Source organism: Gymnoscopelus microlampas (assembly GCF_963454915.1).
Source record: "Gymnoscopelus microlampas genome assembly, chromosome: 2".
NCBI lineage: Eukaryota > Metazoa > Chordata > Actinopteri > Myctophiformes > Myctophidae > Gymnoscopelus > Gymnoscopelus microlampas.
In genome coordinates this window covers 33,967,991-33,984,840 of record NC_139939.1, presented here as the reverse complement: position 1 = coordinate 33,984,840, position 16,850 = coordinate 33,967,991, and the positions used below count along the sequence as shown (strand labels likewise).

The 16,850-nt window shown below is 39.6% G+C and overlaps 3 long non-coding RNA genes across 3 annotated transcripts; all 3 read left to right on the top strand.

The window, feature by feature from the left end:
• Window positions 1–1,446: 1,446 nt before the first annotated feature.
• LOC311064079 lies at window positions 1,447–5,308 on the top strand. Its single transcript, XR_014602671.1, has 4 exons — window positions 1,447–1,584; window positions 1,833–2,670; window positions 2,873–2,980; window positions 4,623–5,308. It is a non-coding gene; the product is annotated as an uncharacterized lncRNA (long non-coding RNA).
• Window positions 5,309–10,552: 5,244 nt separating this feature from the next.
• LOC311064166 lies at window positions 10,553–11,751 on the top strand. Its single transcript, XR_014602688.1, has 3 exons — window positions 10,553–10,626; window positions 10,926–11,252; window positions 11,474–11,751. It is a non-coding gene; the product is annotated as an uncharacterized lncRNA (long non-coding RNA).
• A 1,387-nt stretch (window positions 11,752–13,138) lies between these two features.
• On the top strand, window positions 13,139–16,418 carry LOC311057732. The gene is made up of 4 exons (XR_014602002.1): window positions 13,139–13,324; window positions 14,658–14,756; window positions 15,745–15,794; window positions 16,046–16,418. It is a non-coding gene; the product is annotated as an uncharacterized lncRNA (long non-coding RNA).
• The last annotated feature ends 432 nt before the right edge of the window (window positions 16,419–16,850 follow it).

The window sequence follows — 16,850 nt, the reverse complement described above, 5'->3', positions numbered from 1 at the left end:
TTGTCCTGGGTTAAATGTGAGAGTGTGTGAGTTGTGTCTTATTTGATCTCTTTGTTTTCTGTTGTCTTGGGTTGATACTGTTTATTGTCTCCGCCAGGCCGAAAGGCATGGCGGAGACATGTGCAAAACATATTTTTTGACAGTACTCCTACAGATTTTGTCCAAAAATCCCGCAAATCGGTACACAGTATCTCTATAGTCATTAAACGAAACGTGTCTTTCAGATTTTTCATATTCCATCCTGATTGGCTAAAAATGGCTTCCAAAGTTTGTAGGAGTGCTCCGTTTTGAACAAAATGCTTCAAATCATAAACACAGCATGCAATATCTTTGAAATTTTGCACGCATATTTCCACTATGCCGAGGAAGATGGTGCCGCTATAACAGGCCGATTCGTGTTTTTACCTATAACTGCACCGATCTGTGTAAAACTTTGTAATCGCACTCCCTAGAGGTCAAGGAAAAACCTTTGCCCTGCATTTTTCACATCTGCCTTTTATAGCGCCACCAGGAGGCGGACTTATGTAAAACACATTTTTTTATATTACTCCTTCCGATTTTATCCAAATTTCACGCAAATCGGTACACATGATCTCTATAGTCATGTGATCAAGACGGATGTGTTTGATTTTTCATATTCCATTCCTGATTGACTAAGATTGACATCTAAAGTTTGCAGTTGTGGCTTGTTTTGAACAAAATGCCGCAAATCATGAACGCAGCGTCCGATTGCGGTCAAACTGCACGCACATTCACACTATGTTGAGGAGCAAATGTCACCCTTTTCACATTGGCCTATTATAGCGCCACCAGGAGGCCACAATAACCTACCTGACCTGGCGGAGACCTGTGCTCCGAGGAGCACCTTTTCTAGTTACTACTTGTTTTGTTTTGTTGTTTGTATATATTTGTCTTTATTACATTTATTTTACTATCTATGTTGTTTGTATCAAAAATTGCAGACCTATTTTGTTTCTTTGATCCTTTTACATGCTGTCTTTTGTATCTGCTTAAAAAATGTATAAAGAGATTTGTAAAAAAAAAAAAGAAGAAAACATTTTTTTTTCTCAAATAAAGAATATATACATATATATATATACATATATATATATATATATACATATATACATATATATATATACATATATACATATATATATATACACACACACACACACACACACACACACACACACACACACACACACACACACACACACACACACACACACACACACACACACACACACTTATTGTAAGTCGCTTTGGATAAAAGCATCTGCTAAATGACTGCAATGTAATGTATATTATCTGTTTTAAGAGATTAGGTGACGGCTAACATAATGCAATAATGCTAACCACACAACTTAGAGGAAATAGGCTGGGCGGAGAGAAAAAAGGGGAACCGCAGAAAGACAATTGTAAGGAACCTGAAACATACAGTAATACAACTTCACTTTGCATTTGTAAATGAATGCAAGAAACAAGGAACATCTGGCTAAGAAACAGTAAGAAAAGGGTTTTGCGTGGATGGTATGAGCAACATGGAGATGGTTTACCTTACCATGGTCGTTCTTCTGGGTGGTAAGTACAGTATATTACACCACCCAGTGTGGTGTAATGAGTGTGGCGGTGGTCCACACTTATTACACTGCACAGTGTGGTGTAATGAGTGTGGCGGTGGTCCACACTTATTACACTGCACAGTGTGGTGTAATGAGTGTGGTCCACACTCATCCAACACTCTCTCGTTACCCCTCCCTGTTTGTTACTCTCAATTACTGATTGTTAACAGAAATACCTGCTGACTATTGTCCATTATCTGTTGACAGGGTTATGTAGCGTTGAGTCTGTGGATGTGACAGTGGAAGGGAAGGAGGGAAGCGAGGTCACAATCAAATGCTCTCACAGCAATGCATTTTATCATTTCAAATACTTCTGCAAGGAGCCATGTAGAGATGAAGATGTCCTAATCATTAATGAAGGAGAAAAAGAGAGAAATGCTTCAAAAGGGAGATACCGCATTCAGGATAAAGGAAACACATTCGTCGTGACAATTACTTATCTGACAAGGACTGATTCAGGCCAATACCGGTGTGGAATAGACAGACGTGGTGCTGTTGACACGTTTACTAAAGTACATTTAACCATTTTAAATGGTGAGTTTATTTACAACAATATTACTAACATTTACATTTCTTAGCAGACACACTGTTTAAGTTATGATATTAAATTTATATTTTATTGTATTTTTAGTACTGTAAGTGTTTTAGCCCCGCTAACTACATTATTAGTATGCATATATTGGGTGAAACAAGATGACTCACTGAACTTATGACCATGAGTTATTCATAATGTGCTGCTCAACCATTTCCCTCTGACTCAACACCAACACCACCACAAAGCTACGGAGCAGAGTGCTACTCCTATCACTGATGATGCTTTTATAACAGTAGGTAAGACCTGGTAATGGCATGAGACAACATGTGAACACAGATCAGCTTATTCAATGTCTCTCTTGGCCATTCATTCATTCTTTCTTTTATTCTCTTTAATTCTCTCTTCTTTCTATTTTTCTATCTTTGTTTCTTTCATTCTTTATTTCACCTTCCTCGTCCATTTTTTGTGAAGGTACAAGGAAGGAAGCAAATCCAAATGATTCAACCCATAGTAAGCAATAGTGTGTCTATTTGTGTGTGTGTGTGTGTGTGTGTGTGTGTGTGTGTGCTCGCGAGTGCAATTACAAGTGAAAGTGCATGAGAGAGAGAGAGAGACAGAGAGAGACAGAGAGAGATTATGAGACCAACAGTGACAGAAAGATAGCCATGTCCCGTTATAACTGACATGTGTGCCCTTGTCCTCTCCTGCCCAGGTCAACTGATATATATCGGTGTAGGACTCGGAGTAGCTGTGGTACTGCTTGCACTCATTATATTATTATTCATCAGACTACAAAACAGAGGAACCAGGACATCCAATGGTATGACACAGACTCACATGAACATATCCAAGTTACAGTAAGATATGGATGGAGGATGTTTGTAAAAAGTGAGAGTAGTATGTGTAAGACATGAGTCTAATCGATAGAAGGCCAGTAATTGGACCAGTAGTTCTACATAAACAATTGGACCAGTCAGTATTGGACCAGTAGTTCTTCCTCATCAGACAGATTAATTATACAGCTAGTTGCGATCAATGATTTTATTGTGTTTTTGGCATAGAACATTAGAACATACTGTACAGTATAAATACAAATTACATTTCTGTTTGCCTTTTAGGCTTAGTAAAATAGCATGGGACAGATATGACAAATAACTTATACATAGCCTGACTGAAATATACAAAGAAATGACTGACAATGACAGGTACCAATAATCAATATAAGCAATGTTCTATGGCCTAAACAGGCCATATCCTTTGTATACTTTAAACAATGTTCTACAGTAGCAAAAGCAGCCAATCTACCATGCGGCGCATTTAGAGCGTGCAGATCTCTAAAGCTATTTTTGCTATATTTGAAAATCGCTGAAAATGTATGGAAGTTTTTCAAAACATTTGAAAGATGTTAATAAAGCGTAATTGTAGCTCCTCTCACAACAAGACACAGGTATTTGGGGTTCTTTATAAACGGGCATTTAATGCTTCAGGCATTCTCCTCATCCCTCAGTCAGTCATGCCGTGAGTCAGAACTATGTTCACACAAAAATAATAAACAATCAATACATCGCACTGTAAATAACAACATACATAACACTACAAGACATGTAGAAATGCGCAGGTTAAACACAACGGCAACATCAAAGTAGGCTAAATCTAAAATAGAATACCTCGTTGGCCGCTTGTTGTGGAAAAGAGGTTCTTTGTTCTTGAGTTGCTTAAAGTCCTTACAATGTCCTTTTGACTGACTGTCCTTGGTTTCAGACGTCTTTAATAACTTTAGCAGCGCGATATCACATAAACTGCACGTTTACAGAGCTTTAATCCACAGGTTTGTTTGCACCACCTGTCAGTAATGACATGCAATCAATGCATCAATCAGTTATGGTCCGGTGTGCTACTGACAGACAGGGAACCTTTGTTCCGCCCCAGAACTTTTAATCACATTATGTTTTTACATTTTTAACTTACATGAAATCAATTATGACCCAAAACATTTATTTATATCATGAAATTATAAGGAATTATGCTTTATGAACTTATGACCATTACTTTTCTGTATTTTAGCAATTTTAGTATTTTTATAGTTTGCATTTTAATAGCAGCACTTACAGTAATAAAGTTGAAATAATAATGGAAAAATTACATTTCTGTTAATTTCATCCAGCTGGTTTTATACAGATGAATGGAAACAATTCTGCAAAATCAGCTCACATAGTGTAATTGTGATCAGACAATTATGTAAACATTTTGACATGTCTAGTTCTAGATACACCATCAGACCAGTCGTTCTAAATGTACCAGTAATTGTACTATAGATACAATAATGGACCAGCAGTTATACAGTACATCAGACATGTGGTTCTAGATACATAAGTAGGCCTACTCGCTGAAATGTTAAAGTTTAACTTCAGTCTTTACCATACCTATTTTTGACTTTTCTCTGACCATGACTTCCCATTCAGGTAAGAGCCATGACACTGACAACACCACATCAGCCAATCAGCATCTAGACGTAGCACGTGACATCAGTGGCATCTCCTCAACTTTGAATGAGAACGTAGATACAGAAGTCAGGATCAACCCCATCTATGGCTCATCATCACCACCCATTCAGCACAGAGATACAAGCAGCATCTACACCAACGTCATCACACCTGCAGAGTCTCAAGTCAAACTGGACAATGGCGTCTCTATGCCGTCAACCAAAGAGACTGATGACCTCTTGTACTCCACTGTCACCTTTGAGAACACAGCACACCACAGTGCTGTCACACTGGATGAAGAATCTGTTGTATACAGTACTGCTACATAGCCATTACCTCCACACTTAGAACAGTTTACATCAATATGTTTCCCTGTGTTTGATGGCTCCTTTTTCAGTCCAGATTATGACCATTCAGAAACAGAAACAGAATCATTTCATTTTCCAAATATAAGGCATACATTTGGGAAGGAATTTGACTTGGTGATCTGTGACAGAACAAACAACCATCAGCATTATAAGACAATGCACAACACATAGCTCACACAGTACAAAGAAAGTGTTCCAATCCAGCCATAACTTCTGGTTGCTTTCCTCTTTTGAAACAAATTGCTGTGTCTACTGCGCTCCTTAGCACTTCGTTGTCTCCGCCCCTGTCCGTCCGAGTGTCCGTCCGTCAGTCCGTCTGTGAGATAAATTATCATTATAGAAAAGGTGCATATTTATACTGTCTTTCTGTGACCAAACTTTCTCAAATGCTCAATAAATAATTAAAAAAGCTAAAATCTATGAACATTTCTGAGTGCATGTTTTTGTTCCCCAGAGTTTGAACACTAACCCGTTGAGTTAACCCTAACCATGGCCTTTCCTCTATCTCCACAAATGCCAACTTTGCACACGTCTTTTGTTTTAGTTCACTTTAACGCTTTTGTTGTCGTTTACATTGTGTTAATCCTTAATAGTCAGGGGATATTAGCAGAATATTTTCCAATCTTGGAATAAATTCCTTACCAAAAAAAATCTTCACTAATGTGTTTGTAAAAGTGTCTAGTAACACATCTCACAAAGACTGAAATGCAGTTTCCCTAGGAGAATTTTTGACAGCTCCTTAAAGTTGGGGTACCCACCATAACCTTTATGTGGGGAAAAACATCAAAATTTAATTCTGTTTTAAGTAGCATGTGAGGGGTCAAACTAGGGTGCTTTTATGATTCAGAATCCATTGCAATCATTTGTTTTGCACCAAAACCACTCCTTGGGCTAAAAACGGCCATATATACTTTTTGTGTAAAAAGCCCATGAGATTGGGCCGTTTTTAGCCCAAGGAGTGGTTTTGGTGCAAAACAAATGATTGCAATGGATTCAGAATCATAAAAACACCCTAGTTTGACACCTCACATGCTTAAAACAGAATTAAATTTGGATTTTTTTGGGGGGATTTTTTTTAAACCAAGGTTATGGTGGGTACCCCAACTTTAAGGAGCTGAAGATTTTTTTTGGTAAGGAATTTATTCCAAGACTTTTTTAATATCCCCTGACTATAAGTGAATATACAATATGAACCCCGCCTCCCCAAGTCTGGCACTGATAATATTTTCTTTGCTATTTCATTTTTAGTGCAATGGGTCTAAGGATAGCAGTATAATTTAAAACAAATATGCATTGTGGTGGGTTTACTCTGTTAGCGCCAACAGTACCACTTCTACTCCTGTGTTGTTGTTGTTGGTGGTGCGTGCGTGCGTGCGTGCGTGCGCGCTTGTTACGACCCGGCCTAGGGGAGCCTATGGTCGCAACACAAAATGGACTCCCTCCTTCCCAGTCCCCAAACAGCCAGACAACACATGTTCAAAATCCCAAGCAATATGGATTTATTTACTAATTTAAGATAAAAGTCATGACACGATATATACATATTACCTCAGGGTGGGATCTACAAAACAACTGCAAACACATAAAAGATTCCTCACCCCTACACACAAATCTGTAACACATAAACATTAACAAAATACAGCACACTGGTGTTTGGAGGCTGGCTAGGAGAAAGACATCTGAACTTCTGGAAGCAGGAAGCTTTATAGTGACGCCCAAGAAGATAGGAGCCAATCACCTGCGAGAATCTACATACTAGTTAGCCAATCACACTCAGCCACCATTCACACCAGCTGGTACCCAAATCACTCACTCCTCACCACACAGGAAAATACACAATATGACCCTAGGGTCATAACACCTCCACCCTAAGATCAAACATTTATCACAAAACACAAAAAAATGTTTGATTCCACTTTCACATAACTAAAAAAAAACATGCTCAATTCACTCCTTCCTATCTACCCACCAAGACCATCTCTCCTAATGTCTCACCGAGACCCCTTTCCCATAGCTCCAGAGACTCCCTCTTCCCTACTGCTATCTCTACTGAGACCTCCGTTTCCTGTCTACTGAGACTCCCTCTTCCCTACTACTATCTCTACTGAGACCTCCGTTTCCTGTCTACTGAGACTCCCTCTTCCCTACTACTATCTCTACTGAGACCTCCGTTTCCTGTCTACTGAGACTCCCTCTTCCCTACTGCTATCTCTACTGAGACCTCCGTTTCCTGTCTACTGAGACTCCCTCTTCCCTACTACTATCTCTACTGAGACCTCCGTTTCCTGTCTACTGAGACTCCCTCTTCCCTACTACTATCTCTACTGAGACCTCCGTTTCCTGTCTACTGAGACTCCCTCTTCCCTACTACTATCTCTACTGAGACCTCCGTTTCCTGTCTACTGAGACTCCCTCTTCCCTACTACTATCTCTACTGAGACCTCCGTTTCCTGTCTACTGAGACTCCCTCTTCCCTACTACTATCTCTACTGAGACCTCCGTTTCCTGTCTACTGAGACTCCCTCTTCCCTACTACTATCTCTACTGAGACCTCCGTTTCCTGTCTACTGAGACTCCCTCTTCCCTACTACTATCTCTACTGAGACCTCCGTTTCATATCTCCACTGAGACTCCCTCTTCCCTACTGCTATCTCTACTGAGACCTCCGTTTCCTGTCTCCAGAGACTCCTTCCCTCCTAATGTCTGCAAGAGACCTCATTCAAATTGCACTCATTCCTAATGTCTCCACAGAGACTTCTTCCTATAGCTGAATTAACATTAAACAAACACCACAGAATTACTGAATCTTCTCAAAAAAACAAAAATCACAACTTCACAAAAAAATAACTACAACCAACACATGAAATCACTGAATCTCTACAAAAAAAAACCAGAAACACACAACTACTATGAACGTTCTTAATTTACACACAAAAAAATCTAAACCTATTACATCATTTCACAATCTCCATATTTCTGGTTGGCACACTCATAACAGTTGTCTTAACTATAAAATTTGCTTGCTCACACTGAAGCCCTCCTGGGGATCATGCTGGGTTTTTGTGTTACCTGCCATGACTGCAGAGCAACACTAGGGGGACAATACAGCCCTCAAGCTGTCATTCTAAAATGCAAGGCCCCCATCTCCCACCTCCATTTCCCTGACCATGCCGGTCAGCACACATCCCTTGGTGTATTGAGGCCATTTTGGGAGTGGATGCACCAGGCACTAAGCAGGGCAGGTAATGCGCTCCACCTCAGCTTTTTCACCCCCCCCCACCTCCTCGGTTTTGAGGAAATACCACAAACCCAATCTCCCCCAGCTTCTAGATCATGAGCACCCTTACTTTTAACACTCAATGCCACTTGCATATTAAAAGAAAAATCCAAGTCAACAATCTATTTCACTACAGAAAACACTAATGCCAACCAGAAATACAAAATTGTGAACTTACCAAACACAGGGGAGGATAGTTTAGACAAGCCCCCAATCTGTTACGACCCGGCCTAGGGGAGCCTATGGTCGCAACACAAAATGGACTCCCTCCTTCCCAGTCCCCAAACAGCCAGACAACACATGTTCAAAATCCCAAGCAATATGGATTTATTTACTAATTTAAGATAAAAGTCATGACACGATATATACATATTACCTCAGGGTGGGATCTACAAAACAACTGCAAACACATAAAAGATTCCTCACCCCTACACACAAATCTGTAACACATAAACATTAACAAAATACAGCACACTGGTGTTTGGAGGCTGGCTAGGAGAAAGACATCTGAACTTCTGGAAGCAGGAAGCTTTATAGTGACGCCCAAGAAGATAGGAGCCAATCACCTGCGAGAATCTACATATTAGTTAGCCAATCACACTCAGCCACCATTCACACCAGCTGGTACCCAAATCACTCACTCCTCACCGCACTCTCTCACACACACACACACACACACACACACACACACACACACACACACACACACACACACACACGAGGGGGAAACATAGGAAAATACACAATATGACCCTAGGGTCATAACAGCGCTGACTACTTGACAAATTTTTGTCTACAGACACTGATAAACACCCACACACAAACACCCACACACACAAACACACAAATAATGTAAAACGCACGCACACACACTCAGTCAATCAGTAAGTTAGTCAGTCAGTCAGTCAGTCAGTCAGTCACTAATACAATAAATAACAACTCTCCTCTCGCCTTCATAACATTTAGTTAAAGTAGAAGAAAAGATCATTGCTGTCACATTGTTTTACTTATACTCCACTACATCTCAGAGGCAAATATTGTACTTTTACTCCACTATAATAATTTGACAGCTTTAGATACTAGTTACTTTGTAGATATACATTATTACATTATAAAACATACATTCACCACTTTAGCCCTATTTCATACCTAGGCTATTTGAAAATAGCCGATCTACGAGCTCACAACGCATCGCGGTGCGACGCGTTGTGAGCTTGTAGATCTGCTATTTTCAAATATTTATTACTTTTACTTTTAGTACTTAAAGTACATTTTGATACCAATACTTTTGTATTTTTATTTTTTACTCAAGTAAATTTTGAATTCCGGACTTTTACTTGTAACAGAGTACTTATACATTGCAGTATTGATACTTTTACTTAAGTAAAACATTTGAGCACTCTTTCCACCACTGAAAGAAAGTCAGAATGCAATGTGCAGGAGAGGAAGAGAAACGGATCTCGAGCAAGCAGGCAAGCATCACACCATAAAAGCACAATGAGGAAGCAGTTATTTCTCTGCATCTGGCTATGCTGTGGTGGGTTATTTTAGACCAAGACATACATACTGTACTCCAGTCATGGGAAACCTATGAATAAGGTATTTTTCACACCAAAATGTTATACCTATTTGCCTACACTTTAAACATTTACAGGAGATTCTACAGTGTGCATTCAGTTTCCCCTATGGGGATGAATTACTGTAAGTATCAAAATAAGAGTAAAGGAGGATATTAATGTCACTGCAATGAGAGAGAGAGAGAGAGAGAGAGAGAGAGAGAGCTGAAAACACATACCTTTATCTACCTGCAGCTATGCACACTATTCAGGCATTCTGACACCCTAAAACGGAAACATTTGAAAAGCTGCTGAGTGCTGACCCCGTTTTGTATTCAGAACTCAGACTTTGCTGTGGAGTCCTTTTGAAAATGATGCCACAGGCACGTGTTTGCTTCCTAGATTGGGTCTTCACTAACAGTGGTTAATTCAAAAGGGATAAAGAATAACAGGCATTGTTGATCTTGTTGTCTAGGAACTGTGGTGCAGTTGTATTGTATTCTGCCTACATGCGCAGGTGGCAGCTATAATGAGGAAGAGTGACACGGATGGATGTACTTCAAAGAGAAAAGGAAGAAGAGAGAGAGAGAGAGAGAGAGAGAGAGAGAGAGAGAGAGAGAGAGAGAGAGAGAGAGAGAGAGATGAACTTGCTTCTCTGCTGTTGCATGTTTCGGAGTTTACTGTATCTTCACATTCACAGGAAACACATTTGGATCATTGGAACAGTTATACATCGAACAACATGAGAGAATTATTAAAAGTCATCCTCCTCCTAATACCAGGTAAATTGCTTTGTAGGCTACCTCAAGTAATGTTGGAGTTACTTGAAATGGCTTCAACACTGTTGGATTTGAGCATAATGAGATGGATTGATAATGAACTTGAGTATAATAGGAAATTGATTAAACTACAAAGCAGCCACTCAGTTACAGTAGCCTATGTAACTGACAATTGGCTTGTATTTTCTGGTCAAATCATACTTGCATAAAAGGTGCTGTTATCGATACAAAGCACACAGATTGCATGTGGATTGATAATAGTGAGGAAATCTCTGTTGAATGTCTTCTCTTTTTTATGACAGGCTGTGTGAGTTCATTCTCTGTGACAGGACGCAAACATCAAACTGTCATCATTAATTGCGAATACCAGACACCCCACCACAATAAGGAAAAATATCTGTGCACAGGGTCGTGGCCTCTAAGGTGTGAAGACAAAATAAGATCGGCAAAGAAACACACCTGGGAAAGGAGAGGGAGATTCTCTCTATATGACAACCCTGAGGAGAATTACTTCTCAGTGATTATCTGGAAATTAAATGAAGGAGATCAGAAGACTAAACACTGGTGTGCAGTGAACATTCCTGGAAGGCCTAACGATTACATTGAACTGAATATCAACTTACTGACAGGTAGGGCACATCTCATTCATTACACTCTAATCATAAATAATAAGTCCCTTATGTACAAATCTCCTGCACGCAATTAAAATGTTTGATTGAAATGGTCTCATGAACATCTTCAGGTATAACAGAAATCTGGAAATAAATAGTTATGTAATTGCAAATAATATTTGTTTCTTGTCCCGTTATTTCACAAAGTCAACTTGTGTTCCTTGTAAACTTCCTGGCAGGGTACTTGTGTCCGACATCAATTAGGAAGACTGCTTACATAGGAAGTTCCCTCACCATTGAGTGCAAATACCCAAGTAGCGAACAAGGAAACGTTGGATATTTCTGCAAAGCAGATAACTTTCACTGTAAACATTTGATATCATCCGCAAAGCTTACACACACAATGAAGTATACTCTGTCAGATGATGAGAAAGGAACCTACACGGTGACTATTTCCCAACTGACTCAGGAGGATGCGGGAACATATTGGTGTGCTATGCAAAGACAAATGGATAAAGGCAGCTATATTGCACAATTAACCGAGGTACACTTGTCTATTGCCAGTAAGTATCAATAAGATTTGAGTTGACTCATGCTATACTGTATGCTACACCATTATTGTGGATTGTTTGAGAAACACAATATCCTACAGGAAACAATAACTATTTTTTCTCACAATTTTGCATACAAACATACAGTTTGATAACTAGTTATTTGTGTAAACGTGTATTTTCAGACTGGAGTGACATTAAGCCTAAGGAGCTAGATAAGAATGTTGGGGAGGTGGCCCAGTTCCAGTGTGACTATCCAGACAACCATTTGGAATATGAGAAATCCCTTTGTAAAGGGGAGAACCCTTTCACCTGTGAAAAGATCATCAGTACAACGCAACTGAATCAAATTACAAATCTAGGCAGGTTTTCACTGAGGGACAACGGCAGACTAAAGTACTACACTGTTCACATCCGCAACCTGAGTTCAGATGACTCTGGTATCTACTGGTGCAGCTCCGGTAGAATATACTACACCGAATACCACCTCTCTGTGGGTGAGTACAAACATGCACAAAATAAATGTAATTATTTAAACCCCAGACATTTTTTGTACATTTATATGATTATGATATATAGCATGACAATGTTGTATCACATGTATACTTACACAATATTTAAAGTATACTAACTTGATACAACTCTAATAATACTGACGTCAGGTAAAGAAATGTACAATATCCCTCAATCAATAATTACAGCGAAAAACAAAAACGTATGGCTGAAACAATCAGAACTTTGAGGACTCAAATGTGAGGTTTTCAAGTTAATAACCAAATGCAGGAAAATCAGGTTACTGTACAACTGACTGAGGACAGAGCTTATATTGCTTACACACCACCAGGCTAACATAGACCCCTTAACAGACGACGTCACACTGATAAGAACCAGTATGCGTGCAACCAGTATGCGCGCGATGAAACCCATTCTATCAGGTCTCGCTAGGACGCGCCTCACTAGCCAACACACAAGGTGTGCTGAAACCAGCCCACCCCGAAACAACAGGTTGGGAATTGATTGCGTGAAACAATCACCTGTGCATCCAGTCTCAATGTTAGTAAACAGATAATTGGTCTATAGGTCACAGGTTAATGGGAAATCAATCCAGGTTACACAGATAACATTGATGAGGACAGGTAGGGAACTAAGGGAAGCACAGGAGGGGATATAGGAAGGAGAGGGAGGCACAGCCGTGACACTGAAGAACTGCTGACACATGGCCGTAGCTGAGTGTTAGAATAGATATATGAAATTGACCTAGTATGAAGAGAAGAGATTGACTTTATATATCTGTGGTGTGCCTGTGTGATATAAACACTTGTTTTTGCCTCTATGAAGTGAGGAAACCCAGTACATCTAAAACTGCAGAAGTTCCAAAACCAGCCTCACCACCAGACCCAACATCAGCATCTACTTCAACCTCATCAGCAGCAGCACCTTCTTCACCTACTGCCTCCATCTCCACTGCAGTTGAATCCTCAACATCTCCATCCCCATCCATTACATCTAAATCCCAAAGTGGTGATTACACCGTCTACAGTGAGTGACATGTCATGTCATGTGTGTGCATCAATCTGGGAACCCATTCGGTAAAAAAAAAAAAAAGGAATACAAGATCATTTTTTCCCACCTTTGTTTTTAGCTCTGGGGGCACCACCTCCTTTTTTTGTGTAGAAACAGGAACTCAGTTTGGCTCCTCCCCTTTCTTAGTCCACTTCCTCCCGGGTGTTTATTCCTACGAACAACAACAAGTTTTACAGCTGTGGTGCTGACAGATTGACAGAATCTGTCTTGAGAGATTATATGTACATAGGGGAGAACGGGGTAAGATGAACCTCTGGGTAAGTTGAACCACCCCCTGTATCTTTAAAACTATACACATGAGTTGTCATGTGACCTTAAAATCAGGACACACCCATCATTTCCACCTGGCTGTGAAGTTGAGAGACACATGGGCAAAGTGATGAGCATATTTCTACACAAAAAAAGTGTTTTTTGCTGGTCAAAGTTAATTTTTTACTTTTCTGGTATAATGTTTTTTATTTTAAAGCAAATGTACCCAGGTTGAAACTTATATATCATGCATGTTGGTGATATTCCAATGTATAAAACCATGTGAATCATTTAGATAAAGAAAAGCCTGAAGCATTAATTTAGCCAGGTTAGGTCAAAATGGTGGCCATGGGGCAAGATGAACCAAATGCCTTGGGGTAAATTGACCTAATGTTAATCACTATTCATATTTTTTTATTGTGTCTTTGCTTCTCAAATGATGCTGTATGACCTTTCATTTGGAGGAATACACTCATTTAAGAGTAAGTTTTCAATATTGTATTAACACTTGCAAATATTAAAAGGTTCTGAATAACAAACATTATTTAATTGGTTTTATATTGTTTAAATACCATTACGACAATAAATAAGACTATTTGCAAAAGGGAAATGTGTTAATTAAATTATTGTTGATACGTGAATACATTATTTGTTCAAGTTCAAAACTTCAAAATGCAAAATATCATATGGGTAAATTTACCCCTTGACTAGGATCAACTTACCCCTTACCTGGGGCAAGTTGAACCACATTACCACTTTTTTTTTAGAACCCATATTTTTACAACCATTTGTCATAGATGCACACTCATGATTTCAATTGATAGAAAACATCTTGAAGTTTTAGTAGATGTTTAGATTTTACTTCCATCTCATTTTTCCTTGCCTAGAGGTCAACATAAGTAAAAAGTGGTTAATCTTACCCCGTTCTCCCCTATACATGTGTTGGGCGAGAATACCAACAACAAATTAAAACCCTGACTGAGTGTCATGGGCCATTTTTACAGTTATTTTGAACCCTTTTGTTGTTTCTTTGCTGCAGACACCTCTACATATTTGGCTGCTGTGTTTGTGAGCCTGGCTGTGTTGCTCGTTCTCACTGCACTCATAATATACAAACATAAAGTAAACAAGGCACAAGGTAAGAGAAGAAAAGCTATGTTTACAATTCACAATACATTTACATGCTCAAAAGCACACAAAGAAACACACACACACACACACACACACACGCACACACAGAAAGAGATCCATATTTACCACAGTGCTTCTTGTTATTAGTTCCTCTTTCTTCATCACTTACAAGAAAAGACTTTTGCATAACTCATGATGATATTGCTCTACTTGTGAGGTTGACCTTGGATGTGCTCGCTGTGTTAGCCTTTACCATCACATTATTTAGCACTCTGTTTTGTTGCACAATCCAACTTTCATACTCTTATATTCAATCAAACTTCATGGCAGCAGATAGATTACAGTTATAACCCAGGCAGTATCAATTTGTTGACAGTTTTAAGCGATATACAAATGCAGCAATACTGATTGCGAACGCGGAAGGAGGCGCCTCCGCCCAAGTGGAGCTTATTATGAAAGTCTGCTCGGCTTGTGTGTGTGTATCTGTATGTCTGTCTGTGTGCAGTGCACTGCCTGGGTGCGGCCGACAGAGGGCGCCAGAGTGCAGCTACAGTCAAAACACACACACACACACACACACACACACACACACACACACACACACACACACACACACACACACACACACACACACACACACACACACACACACACACACACACACACACACACACACACACACACCTATCTGTCTGTCTCTTATATGTATCATGATTTGTGTGCATGGGGAACTCATTTGAAACAAGCTCAGTGCTTTTATGAGTCTTCCAGTTTAGTAGACCTTGTATTGTGAATTTGTACTTCCATGTACTGTTGTTCTCATGTCTTACTAAATAAAGTACATCAATCAATCAATCAATCAATCACACACACACACACACACACACACACACACACACACACACAGAGTCCGTAAATACACAATATTTTCGAGCTGCGTTCGCGCGTCTTACTTGTAATAATAATAATTCTCGTCATATTGTGTTCTCCTACAGGAGCTCAAGTATCAATCGGTCAGACATTAAATACTGGAAACAACACAGGGGTATGTGCATGTTAAGTAAAAATGTATGAGTTTTGTTACACTGTGTGTGTGTGTGTGTGTGTGTGTGTGTGTGTGTGTGTGTGTGTGTGTGTGTGTGTGTGTGTGTGTGTGTGTGTGTGTGTGTGTGTGCGTGCGTGCGTGCGTGCGTGCGTGCGTGCGTGCGTGCGTGCGTGTGTTTGTTTGTTTGTTTGTTTGTTTGTTACAACTCTGCTATAACCAAGATCCTATCATATCTTCCTTCTCCTCCCCAGGGTACCCAGACAGACCATGACTATGAGGAGGTACAGGAGCGCCCCCAGCTGTCAGACTCGGGAACTGCACCTCCCCCCATTTATTCCTTGGTCAGCTTTCCTACAACTCCTTCAGATCCACACTACGCCACCATCAGTTTCCACAACATTCCATCTCCTGCCAATGAGGGTTCTGTCAATATCTCATCAGAGGGAACCTGTGAATATTCCACTGTCAATCACACTCCAACAACAGAGACTTAGATACATTATCTTTGGACCCTGCTGGTTTACCTCACCAGTGTCTCCTGTATCTGCAAGTCTGTGTTAATAGTCATTTGCAACACATGACTATTTTATATTCAGTATGATATTAATTGTATGTTCCCAAAATAAACGTTATTAGCTACTTATTAACAAGGCTTGCTATTAATTCCCTTGACCTGTTCTGTTTTCAAACTGTTTTTATGATGTTTTGCATGGTAGTGTATCTGTCTGTCATTAAATGTCTATGAATTGAGTACAAAGGACCACAATGGAAACAAGCCATAGTCTTTCTTTGGTTTTAAATCCTCTTAGCTGACCTTGTTTTGAACACCCACTTTCCTGTGCTTTTTTTGGGGCAAACTGCTAATAAAGTAGGCTATTCAATCAATCAAAACCTGCACCATTAACACACTTTGCACAGGTTTCTTCAGGTTGTGGAAAGCTCTTAGATAATGCTGAAACAGGATAGTAGCCATGACCGTGTTCATTTATCCAGTATAAATATGTCTATATTTAGCCTACTAGAGCGAGGACTACCAGATAGCCTATGTCCTTTATT